The sequence below is a fragment of the Oratosquilla oratoria genome, chromosome 22, assembly GCF_046742065.1.
Source record: "Oratosquilla oratoria isolate Oo_2021 chromosome 22, ASM4674206v1, whole genome shotgun sequence".
Lineage (NCBI taxonomy): Eukaryota > Metazoa > Arthropoda > Malacostraca > Stomatopoda > Squillidae > Oratosquilla > Oratosquilla oratoria.
The window spans coordinates 32,668,344-32,681,569 of NC_134798.1; the positions used below are offsets into that span (position 1 = coordinate 32,668,344).

Genomic DNA, 13,226 nt, shown 5'->3' on the forward strand with positions numbered 1-13,226 from the left:
AAAGTATTGCTAAAAAGAGACAGGCTTATAAGAAATATAAGTGCTCGGGTGCATCTAATGACTATGAAATTTATGTATCAATACAGAGAGATTTAAAAAAGACAATAAGAAAAAGAAAACGATAATACGAAATGAACATCGCTGAGAAATCCAAAGAGAATCCCAAAGAATTCTATAGTTACATTAGAGATAAAAAGGTTGTTAGGAATCACATTGGTCCACTATTATCTGCTGACGGTCAACTTGAATATTCAAATGAAGGAATGTGTAATATCTTAAACAATTATTTTAGCTCGGTATTCGTAAACGAAACACCTCAAGGTGAATTCCAAACTGAAACCTGTGAAAAGTCTGGGGTAAACTTACTACGGTAAATATAACAAAAGAAACAATTAAAAGGTGTATAGACAAACTCAAAGTTAATAAAACACCAGGGCCTGACGGTTGGCATCCAAGAATCTTAAAGGAAATGAAAAATGAGATTGTTGTTCCATTAGAAATTATTTTCAAGAAATCCATCATATCCGGAGATGTCCCAAGAGAATGGAAGCTAGCTAACGTTACTCCCATATTCAAAAAAGGTGACAAAAAGAAACCAAATAACTATAGGCCTATTAGTTTGACTTCGATCGTAGGAAAAATAATGGAAACTATCATCAGAGATGCTATCGAATATCATTTAGAAAGTAACCGTTTGATAAATGATAGCCAACATGGTTTCAGACGGAAACGTTCTTGCGTGACTAACTTACTCGAATTCTACAACACAGTTGTCTCGAATTATGACAAAAGAAACAATATAGATTTAATATATCTAGACTTTGCAAAAGCTTTTGATACCGTCCCACACGAAAGACTACTTACTAAATTAGCTTTGCATGGAATAAGTGGTAGCCTATTAGGTTGGACTAGTAATTGGTTGAAAGGTCGAAAACAGTTGTTTTAAATGGAAAAACTTCTGGATGGAAAAGTGTTGCAAGTGGAGTTCCTTAGGGTTCCGTTCTTGGGCCACTTCTATTCATAGTATATATAAATGATATAGACCATGGACTAAAATCTACTGTTTCCAAATTTGCTGATGATACAAAACTGTGCGGAGTGGCAAATGATCACTCAAACCAATTAGATATTCAAGAAGATTTAGATAGATTACAGCAATGGTCTGAAAAGTGGCTAATGAAATTTAACACAAGTAAATGCAAGGTAATGCACATAGGTAAAAATAACAGCAAGTACGATTACAAGTTATTTGGAAATTCGTTAACAAAAGTGGATAGTGAAAAAGATCTCTGCGTAATTATCAGTAACGACCTCAAATCATCCAAGCAGTGTATTTCAGCCTCTGAGAAAGCAAATAAGATTCTGGGATTGATTGCGCGATCTTTTGATTTCAAAAGTCCATCACTCATTAACAAGCTATATAAATCGTTAGTTCGTCCACATTTGGAATATGCTGTTTCCGTATGGTCACCGAATCTCATTAAAGACATTGACAGACTGGAAAAAGTACAACGGCGAGCCACAAAACTGATTCCAAATATCAAAAATAAATCATACGAAAATCGACTTAAGCACATGAATCTGTTTTCCCTAAAAAGGCGTAGACTCAGAGGTGACTTGATACAGGTCTTTAAGATTTTAAAGGGAATTGACAACATCAAAAGTGACAAAATTTTCACATTGAATGAGAATCAGACAAGAAACAATGGTCTCAAACTGTCCGGAAATAGATTCAATTTGGAAGTAGGTAGAAACAACTTTGCCAACCGTGTAGTTAATGAATGGAATAAACTTCCTGCACAGGTAGTGCAATGTAGTTCAGTTCGAAGCTTTAAGAATCATTTAGATAAATACCTAAGTAAGATGCTGTAATGATTATAATTTATGTTATATTATTTGTTTTTGTTTTGTTATAATTTGTCTGTCTGATTTTTATTTATTATTAGTTATATGTCAATTTATTATCAATTACTATTTACCTGTTTGTTTGTTATTCAACTATACCAATGCATTTATTTATGTATTTTAATTGTTATTTACATTGTTATAGTTTTAATTTATTATTAATATGATTTTTTTTTTTTTTTTTTGCATCCGACCTAGATATGGATCAAAAGGTCTCCTGTCGGCATGCTTTGCCTTTGTAATCCTTTGTAAGTGACTGATGTATATCCTCAAAACGTCGAATCCCACTTGTCTGCCACCAGAATGTAGGTTGTGGACTACATTGGTTAGATTGGGAGGCGTAAGAGAGTCTTCTCTGTGTTCTTTTCTTTAATTTCTTAAACTTGTCGGCTTAACATTCGGGATCCGTCTGTCGGCTGCTACCTAGGGTGTGACGAAGAAGGTGCGTGACGGTTGCCAACACATCTTTACGATTTATTTCCATATTCCTTATGTCTATTTCATGCACAATATGGACCCCTAGTGTGAGCACCCAGTAATTTTACACACACACACACACACACACACACACACACACACACACACACACACACACACACACACACACACACACACACACACACACACACACACACACACACACACACACACACACACACTCGGTGGCGCAGTTGGTAGAGCGCTGAACTGCTACTATAGCCCGTAGTTCTTGGTTCGAATCCTGCCCAGGGCTGAAATTATTTCGGTACCGCTGCGCTTTGGGTCGTTACTCTGACTCTCGTGGGCGGGGAGTTGGGTATGTGTGTGTGTATAAGGCCATAGCATTACCCATAGATCGGATCTACGAGCTCTGAGCTCTCTTCCAGGAGGAAATAGCTGGCGATCACGAGCCCAACACGTGATCCAAAGACCAAGTGAACACACACACACACACACGCACACATTCCCACGACTCTAGCTCTATTATATCACTGACAGCTGTGGACAGGCGTTCAAAGCGCAACAGGAGCACTAAATCTTCCCGAATCTCCAAATCAGCAAAACTAAGGACAAAACACCCAGTAAATAACGTAGATATTTCACCGCCTGAGGACATCTTTTTGCTCCTCTTAGAGAACTTCAACACAAAATCCGTCCCAGTCTTGGAAATATTATATATATTCAAGCACACTTACGCAGTGCTTATGAGCCCAAAGATGCTGTTCCCTCGTAAATATACAAAGATACACATACGAGTTTTCCAAGCACAAGACACCGATGTCTGTATGCAAGAAACTTGACGTGTCAATGGCATTTCCCTGCTTTCAGCCATCGGCTCTACGTCAAAGAAAGGTCATACTTGCATTTTAATTGCCAATGACACTAATACACAGTTAGCACAAAAATTACTATTTTGAAGTATATCCTTCACGCATTAAAGTTATGGGTGACCAATTCCCAACTTCTCAAGTTTGTGCCACATTTTCCGACGGGCAAACAGCATAGGAACCCATTGATGCATCACATTTGAATCCAATTGATTTCCCTGATGCACAAGCAGACTTGTTTGCACTTTGCAACAACTTCAGACACATTGGCACTCAAGATTAATCTCTTGGAGTCACTAGTCTTTTTCAGCATTATATACCCCTTCGTGAAAATTCTAAATCATGTTACATTCCTGCATACATGTTACCACACAGAAAACGCATGATTGTAGATAACCTTATCCAAGATATGATTACACAAGACATTATTGAATCATCCAACAGCAAATGGAACTTCCCCCTCTTTGTTGTCCCTAAACGCGATGGTTCCTTCCACCCTGTAGTAGACTTCAGAGAGTTAAATAAGCTAATCAAACCAGAGAGACACACAATTCCTCTCTTATAAGATATCCTCCACTCCGTCGTTGAAAACAACCTAGTGTTCACGACTTTCTTGCCCCAGAGTCTAGGTCTCTGACATCCTTTAGCACACCCATAGGACACTATAACTTTAAACGACTTGTCATGGGTCTCTTATCAGCTCCTTCAGTGTTTACACGACTCGTACACACAGTACTTGCAGGTTTCCTAGGTCATTCAGTGTTTATGTACCTCGATGACGTGATCATCGCTTCCAAATCCGTTAGCGAAGATGTACACACTCTACACACTGTCTTCTCACGACTAGAATAAGCAGGTCTTAAACTAAAGTTTAAGAAGTATTCTTTCCTTCAGAAAGAAATACGCTTCCCAGCTCATGCCCTTAATTCACAAGGAATTTTATCCTCGCAGGACAAGGACAAGGCCGTCATAGATTTTCAACACCCTACTTCTGTAGGGTGTACCTCGTATGAGAGGTACAAAGTAAAGAGAAGGTAAATCAAGGATAAGATAAAGGAAGCAAAGAGGAGAGATGTGAAATGGGATAAGAGTATGACAGAAAATTTTGAAAGTAATAAAAAGATGTTTTGGAAAGAAATTAAGAGAGGAAGAGGAGACGAATCAAGTAGAGAAGAAAAGGTTAAAGGTGCAGATGAAGAGATGATAATGGAAGAGAAGGCAGTAAGAGGAAGGTGGGCAGAGTATTTTAGGGAGTTGCTAAATGTAAAGGAGGATAGGGAGGGAAAGGTAATTGCAGTGGGAAGCGCTAAGAAAATGAGAGTGATGAGTGAGGAAAATGGAGGAGAAATAGGGAAAGATGAAGTGAAGGTAGCGGTTAAGATGATGAGAGCAGGTAAGGCACCTGGTCTGGATGGATGCCATGCAGAATGTCTGAAGAAAGAAGGTACAGCTATGGTGGACTGGCTGGTGAGGTTATTTGATGTTTGTTTAAGAGAGGGTAGAGTGCCGGAGGAGTGCCCGTATCGTTCCGCTTTACAAGGGAAAGGGGGACAAGTGTGAGTGTAGTAGTTTCAGAGGAATCAGCTTGTTGATTGTAATTTGGAAGGCTTATGGGAGGGTCTTGATTGAGAGGATTAGGAGAGGAACAGAGGGAGTAATTGGTGAGGAACAGTGTGGTTTTACGACAGGTAGGGGTTGTGTAGATTAGATCTTTGTGGTAAGACAGATATGTGAGAAAGCTATAGGGAAAGGTAAGGATTTTTATTATGGATTTCGAAAAGGCTTACGACAGGGTAGACAGGATGGCAACGTGGGAGGTACTGCAGATATACTAGATAGGAGGAAAGCTGTTAAGATCGGTCAAGAGTTTTTACGAGAGTAGTAGAGCTTGCGTTAGGATTAGAAATGGAGAGAGTGAATGGTTTGAGGTAAAGGTGAGACTTCGTCAGGGATATTTTATGTCGACCTGGCTGTTCAATCTTTACATGGATGGGGTGGTGCGAGAAGTGAATACAAAGGTGGTGGGTCAGGGGTTGGAGATGATTGAAGAAAATGGAGAAAAGTGGGAAATAAGCCAGTTGTTGTTTGCTGATGACACTGTTTGTAGCAGGATCAGAGGGATTGAGGAAGTTAGTGACAGAGTTTGAGAAGATGTATGAAAGAAGGAAGCTAAAGATAAATGTGGGTAAAAGCAAGGTGATGAGATGTACAAGAGGAGAGAGTACCAGGAGGCTGGAAGTGAGCATTAAAGGAGAGAGACAGGAGGAAGTGGATAGTTTTAGATACTTGGGTGCGAATGTGGCAGGAAAAGGAGGAGTGGGGGTGGAGGTAGAATGTAGATTGAGAGAAACGAGTAAATGCCTTGGTGGATTAAAAAGTGTAACGAGAAATAGACATCTGGGAATGGATGCTAAGAGGAGGTTATATGAAGGAGTGATTGTGCCGACAGCACTGTACGGGGCAGAAACATGGAGCATAAGAGAAGAAGAGAGAAAGAGTTTGATATGTTTGAGATGAAATGTTTGAGAAGTATGATAGAGGTTACGAGGCTAGATAGAGTGAGAAATGAGGAGGTGAGGAGGAGAACAGGGATGGAAAGGGAACTGAGAGATTGGGTTGACGAGAGTATTAGGATGGTTTGGACACATGGAAAGAATGAGTGAAGAAAGATTAGTATAAGAGGTGTGGAAGACAGAGGTGGAGGGAGTGAATATGAGGGGGCTTCTTAGGATGAGATGGATGGATGGGGTAAAAGGGGCATTACAAAAGAGAAATGTCTGTTGAGGAAGGACGAGAGAGGACAGAAGATTGGGGTGAATGGAGAAGGGTTGTGTATGGATGATGCTATGATGCATTAAGAGTGGGTGGGGGATGGGGGTGAGGAAGTATGTATGAGAAAAATTTTGACGCAACCCGAAGGGATTTCTCCCCGTCTTCTTTTCTGCACGAGGGGACGGAGAGGGGGGTCGCCGAATTAATGAAACGGCCTTGATGTGGATGTGCTGTGTCTTGCGACACTGCTTCTGACCCAGGGCAGTGGACAGGATGCAGGGATGACCCGTCATCCAGGAGGTTCCAAGATGAGAGGGAGGGAGGAGGGTGTAGGGGAGTGGAATATGTAGGGGATAGAATGGGTGGGAGTGGTTTCTATGCCTTTTCTTTTTAGCTACCCCCCGTGTAAGGGGAAAAAAGCCTTTGGTGTATGTATGTATGTATGTATGTATGTATGTATGTATGTATGTATGTATGTATGTATGTATGTATGTATGTATGTATGTATGTATGTATGTATGTATGTACGTATGTATGTACTTCTGTAGAATACATATGCTCATTCCTTGATCTATCAGGTTTTTACAGATGTTACATTCAAGGTTACGTTAGTAGAGCAGCACCTTTAATTTCACTACTTAAGGACGCACTCTTCATTTGGACACCTGACTAAGAGAAAGCCTTTAATGACTTAAATAAAGCCTTAACCACGGCACTTGTCCTTGTTTTCCCAAACCACAAGCTTCCTTTCACAATTTAAACTGATGTGTCCTACACAGGACTTGGCGCAGTCCTCATACAACACCATGGCTCATTTCCTACTCTGCATTCACATTCCTCCTAAAGGCTCTAAACATTAATTTAAATCCACACAAAAAATCCTTCCTTTCATCTTCATTCTTCTTAGTACAGGACACCAGACAAAAATGTACCCACAAAAGTCCACATCTCCCACCGTTGTTTCATCTTAAAGTAATTAGCTTTAAAGACACTTCCTTTCACTCCACTACGCACTTACGATCAGTCACTCCTTTCCTTCCTCTAATCACTCACTCCACACACTCTCCCCATTACACTCCAACTCAAAATCACCCCTTCCTTTCAACTTATTTTCATCTAACCCTAACATATACATATCTAATGTGTGTGTGTGTGTGTGTGTGTGTGTGTGTGTGTGTGTGTGTGTGTGTGTGTGTGTGTGTGTGTGTGTGTGTGTGTGTGTGTGTGTGTGTGTGTATCTGTCTTTTGTCTTTCTGTCTGTTAGCCTGTTGACCTCTATGTCTGTCTGTCTGCATGACCATCAGTATGTTTGTCTGTCTGTCTGCCTGTCCGTCTGTATGTTTGTCTGTCTGTATGCTTGCCCTCCTCCTTTCTGTCTTTTTAGTATTGTACATTCACCCGTGCAACTATCCATATATAATTCTGAGTCTTTTCTTGGCGGTCACGTTCCCTAAGCTAAATAGCATTGTCTAGTGTTAAACAAATAGACTCTTAATATACAACACCACAGAATAGAAAATAATTCAAGATCAGCTTAACGTATTTGTTAGGGGAGTATTTCCTTAGACGAATAAAATTGACTTACGTTAACCATATTAAACACTAAGAGTTGTCAAACCATAGGGTCTACAATTTAGAGCTCACTGAAACTCTTTTAATACTGTTGACCTGGTGACGACCTTTACAGATTTTGTTCACCTTGTTACGGTCGTGTGGATGAAGTTATCCCCCGATCCTTACTGGGATCCTGTTGTACTTCACAATGCTCCAGGAAAATGTATGTACACGGCCATCTCCCCACCCGAAGTTGTTTTGACTTTCGTGCATAAGGGATAGGAGAAAAATGTTCATTATACATATGACAAAAAATTGACAGGTGATTTTGATAAAAAAAAGGGGGGGGGGAAACGGAGCTATGTACAAAAGTGAAGTGTTTAGGTATTAGGATCCTGACCACTGAACAACTTCTACAAGAAATAAATTGTAGTTTTATAGTATGACAGTTATATCGGCAGAGAAGTGTTCAAGCCTCAGGGTTTAACCAGGGTCTGAGTAAATAAGTGACTACCACAGAGAACAATATTAAGCCGATTGTTGAACAGTATTATTGACAATACTTATTTACGATAGCAAAGTGGTTATCTGCGTAGATGTGTAAGATTTTACGATAGCAAACTGACTGTCTACAAAGGGTAAGAACTGTTCATGCCTCTGGACGACCAGAATCGCAAATGTCAAATCAAATATCTTGAGTAGACCACATCATACGATACCTGAATCAAGTCTGGCCTACAGTCGTTTCTATGACTGTGAGGAAAGCTTGGTTTCACCCAAGGTTTCATCATGCTATCTAATCACATAAAATTTATATATAAAAGTTATATAGAAATGCTACACAACACATTTAAATGTTTATGATAAGGATTATAAACATTAACAAAGGAAAGAAACAATATTATGAAACCTTCTAGGTTGAATGTAAAATAACATTGACTATTTAAAAAAGATATACAAGTAACAACCAAAAATAAGGAACCAATATGTTAAAATCATATGATTATGGTGAATGGATATATATCATATATACGACTTAAAATCTAAGAGGGATCATGCATCAGTTCTAGATGGTTCCAAAACAAGATATTAGATACGTAAGCCTTTAATTTACTTCTATAAGAACACAGCATCACCTGTACTTCTTTTTACTGCAAAAATAACATTGTATTTTCAAGATGAATATATATATAGGATCAAACATGAGCAAGGGACACAACAACAGGAACTAGGGAGTTAGGGATCACTAGTTGTGCCACATCCTCCTCAAACACTTCCACATTACGAATAAGAACTTTGTCCTGCAAGGAAAATTGGGACAGGGTAACAGGTAAATCTGGTAAGGTTGTATCATCACCAGACTCCAAAGCATAAATAACAGCAGACCAAACAGGGTCCTCACGCTGAGCTTTGGCTAGATCCTTCAGAGAGAAGTTGTTAATTACTGTAACAGCAGCAACAGGAATATTACGTGAAAGTACATCAGTAACATTGTTTGCACGCCCTAGCATATGCTTAAGGGTCGTGTTAAATTATTCAATCGTGAGAAACCATCTGGCTAGGCGACCTGTTAAATTCTTACCTTGGAAAAGCTGAGTGACAGCAGTGTGGTCCGTGTAGACTAACAGAATATCCAAAAATTATATCACGAAAATGTTTTAAAGTCCACACCACTGCTAAGGCTTCCAGATGAGTGAGAGGGTAACGAGACTCAGGCTTGTTAAGAATGCGACTAGCCTATGCAAGAACATGGGGTCTACAGCCGTCCACTTGCTGCATAAGTACAGCTCCAATGCCTGTACCAGAACCATCTGTAAAATTAGTAAAGGGAAGGCTATAGTCTGGGAATGCCAACACAGGCGCCTCAGTAAGTGCAATCTTCAAGGGATCAATTTTTTTTTATGAACATCTCGCCATTGAAGGAAGTATCCTTCTTGAAGGGACGTGTTAGTGGGAAAGTAATTGAAGCAAAATTCCTAATAAATGCACGATAGTACCCTGCCAGACCAAGGAAGGAACGTACATACTCGACTGACTTAGGTATAGGGAAGTCCCTAACCGTTTTCACCTTATTTCAGTCATTTATCCTAACCATCCTTGATGTACTGAATGAAGAATAGGACTTGGCGACCACTTTAGCCTTTTTCCACTTCTTCGGTACTTCCAGTATCATTAAGCATGAAGGTTGAGTAACCATTGCCTGACCCTTGATCCCATGTGAATTATCATTTCATTATGGATGCTATCTACTCCTATTGCCTTATTTGCTTCCAGGCTAAGAGTGAACAACGGACGCAACAGGTACGTTTCTCCTGAGTCGCGGCATTTGATATAAACGAATAAACGCAACAGGTCTGCCAAAAGCAACAACCGACTACGCCAGCTGATGTATGCAACAAGTGTGCATTGATTGATATCTGGTGTATGTAACAGTGGTATCAACTTCAACCAAAAATTCAAGGTTGAGGGAGATTAGGAATGCCAGGTTTATGTGCTTGATGTATGGAAAAAGATATAAAGGATATTTGAAATTTCCTTACTCTTTCTCACTCTGTAGGGTTTCAGTAGATTGACATGCACCAGACGTTTTTTCTTACGCCTGCCTGGCGTATATACAACGTAATTGGCGTCCCCTACCCTGTCTACAATTTGGAAAGGTCCATCATACCTTGCCTGGAATGGGTGTGTCTGCACGGGCAAGAACGCTAACACCTCATCACCTACCCTAAATTCCCTATGCTCTACCTTATGTTTTTTGTCAAATTGTTGCTTCATTTTTATCTGAGCAGATTTTAAATGGGCATTAGCCAGCCTCACAGCAGCTTTTAATTTTTCTCTATTTTCCAGCAGCCAACTTTCTTTGAGGGCTTTGAGAGGTCCTCGCACCTCGTGGCCATAAATTAGCTGAAATGGGGAGAATCCTAAGGATTCTTGAACAGAGTCCCTAACCGTGAATAGGAGAAGGTCAACTCCCTCGTCCCAATCCTTCCCAAACTCCAAGCAATAAGTGCGCAACATGCGTTTGAATGTCTGATGGAATCGCTCCACCACCCCCTGGGATTGGGGATGATAGGCTGAAGACCTAGACTGCCGGACACCCAAACTCTGCATTACCTGATTAAACAATCGGGAAGTAAAATTGGATCCTTGGTCCGACTGCACTACTGTGGGAAGGCCTACTTGTGTAAAGAAGTGAATAAGGGCTCTCACCACATTCTTGGCTGTGATGCGGCGCAAGGGAATGGCTTCTGGATAACGGGTGGCACAGTCTATCATAGTAAAGAGAAACTGATTACCTCGGGGAGTCTTTGGCAGAGGACCAACGCAATCTATGACAATTCTGCCAAAGGGTTCCTCAATGACAGGGATAGGTTGTAGAGGGAACGGTTTAACGCTGGGGTGCGGTTTCCCTGCTACCTGACAACGGTGACATGTACTAATGTAGGAACTAATATCTCTTCATTTTAGGCCAATAGAAATGAGTTAGAATTTTTGCACTAGTCTTCCTAACTCCCAAATGTCCTCCTACCCCATCATGAGCAATACCCAGGATCTCCTTCCGTAATGGGCTTGGGACCATTATTTGGTGACGGACAGACCAAGGGTAATTTGCAGGGGAATCAGTAGGATGGAACTTTCGCATCAATATGTCTGAGCTAAGGTAATAGCAGTTAGATTCAGACTTGGCTTCCTCTTCACTAATAGCTCTACGGAAACAACTGGCTAGTTCAGGGTCCTCTTTTTGGAAACAAATGAGCCTACTCCTAGTGACTGGGGAGGAACCGAAACTATCCAGGGTGGTAACATTGTCTCCCTCAGTGTCGTTTTCGCTATCAAACCTATTATGAAGGTCACCGGGTGGAGAAGTTTCAAAAAATTCACCTAGATTTAAATCAGCAAGGTCAGGCTGAGTAGGAACATCCTCGGTGTTCTCACTAGGTTGGGGGGTAATTACACCAACATGAGCATCCTCATTATGCTCGCTAATCTCTGCCTCCACCCTGCGGCTCATGCTACGAGTAACAGCACATGCAGGGAATATGCCCGGAATGTCTGCCTCTAATTGGCAAGTATTATTCTCGGCAGAGGGACACGAGGAGACTATGACATTAGGTAACATCGTGCCCCCGGCGAGGTCATTTCCTATCAGAAGTGAAACTCCTTCTACAGGTAACTTGTCGACTACTCCTACCTGGGCATAACCTGTCCTAATATCTGACCGCAAGTATACTTGGCATATAGGGATACGTGACCCGCCTGTTAAACCGTTCACAAGGACCCAATTCCCAGTATAACATACATTTATCAAAGCAGCCACATCTTTTGTAATTAATGATAGGGCTGAGCCTGTGTCTCTCAGAAGCTTGATAGATGTAGGTGGGCTATCTTGATTAAGGGCCACTGAACCAGAAGAACAGAATGGTTCAAATGTTGATAACATAGGTGAGGAAGGATTATCTGGGACAACTGATGGGCTAACAGCAGTGAGACAGGGCTCCAAAAAACTTTCCGATTGCTTGGCCACATTGATCGAGAGAGAGGGGGACCCTTGGAGAGGAACCTTTCTTTGTTGTAGTTTGAAACATTCATCAACATGATGTCCTGGTCTTTTGCAATACTTGCAATAGCTCCTGCCTCCAGTGAGGGTAGATTCCCTGGTCTCACTATCAATAGGCTTACCTGAGGTAGATGAAGCAGATGATGAGTGAGCCGGCGGTCGAGGAGCCTGTGGAGGTCCGACTGGCTTGGAGTCCCTAGTGGGGGGGGGGAGCTTTGGGGCAAGGTAGGGTGAGACCTGGAATGCATTCTAGGATTAGTTAAATGGTAATAGTCGGCCGCTGGGCCAGCCTCTGCCAAGGTACGAATACCTCGCTGATCCAAGTTGGCTCGCACATCTGGAGGGATATTATTTCTAATATCTTCCATCAATATTAACCCTTTGAGTTTCTCCAGGTCTACGTGAGCCTCCTCGCTCTCCACCCACCGGGTGAACAAGCGGAGCTTTCGTTGGAAGTACTCCACGTATGTCTCCTGGTTGGATTTCCTACATTTCCTGAATTGTTGCCGGTAGGCTTCAGGAACAAGTTGGTATGCTTGTAGAATATTATATTTAAGTACATAATAATCACAATGGACTAAAATCTACTGTTTCCAAATTTGCTGATGATACAAAACTGTGCGGAGTGGCAAATGATCACTCAAACCAATTACATATTCAAGAAGATTTAGATCAATTACAGCAATGGTCTGAAAAGTGGCTAATGAAATTTAACACAAGTAAATGCAAGGTAATGCACATAGGTAAAAATAACAGTAAGTACGATTACAAGTTATTTGGAAATTCGTTAACAAAAGTGGATAGTGAAAAAGATCTCGGCGTAATTATTAGTAACGACCTCAAATCATCCAAGCAGTGTATTTCAGCCTCTGAGAAAGCAAATAAGATTCTGGGATTGATTGCGCGATCTTTTGATTTCAAAAGTCCATCACTCATTAACAAGCTATATAAATCGTTAGTTCGTCCACATTTGGAATATGCTGTTTCCGTATGGTCACCGAATCTCATTAAAGACATTGACAGACTGGAAAAAGTACAACGGCGAGCCACAAAACTGATTCCAAATATCAAAAATAAATCATACGAAAATCGACTTAAGCACATGAATCTGTTTTCCCTAAAAAAGCGTA

The 13,226-nt window shown here is 40.9% G+C and overlaps 1 protein-coding gene across 1 annotated transcript in view; it reads left to right on the forward strand.

Annotated features, from left to right (window-relative positions):
* Window positions 1-13,226, forward strand: part of LOC143037221 (uncharacterized) — a 262,402-nt gene that overhangs the window by 88,387 nt on the left and 160,789 nt on the right. Inside the window, exon 2 of the mRNA XM_076205342.1 lies at window positions 9,813-9,839. The gene's annotated coding sequence lies outside the window, so the exon portion shown is untranslated. The remainder of the gene's footprint in view (window positions 1-9,812; window positions 9,840-13,226) is intronic.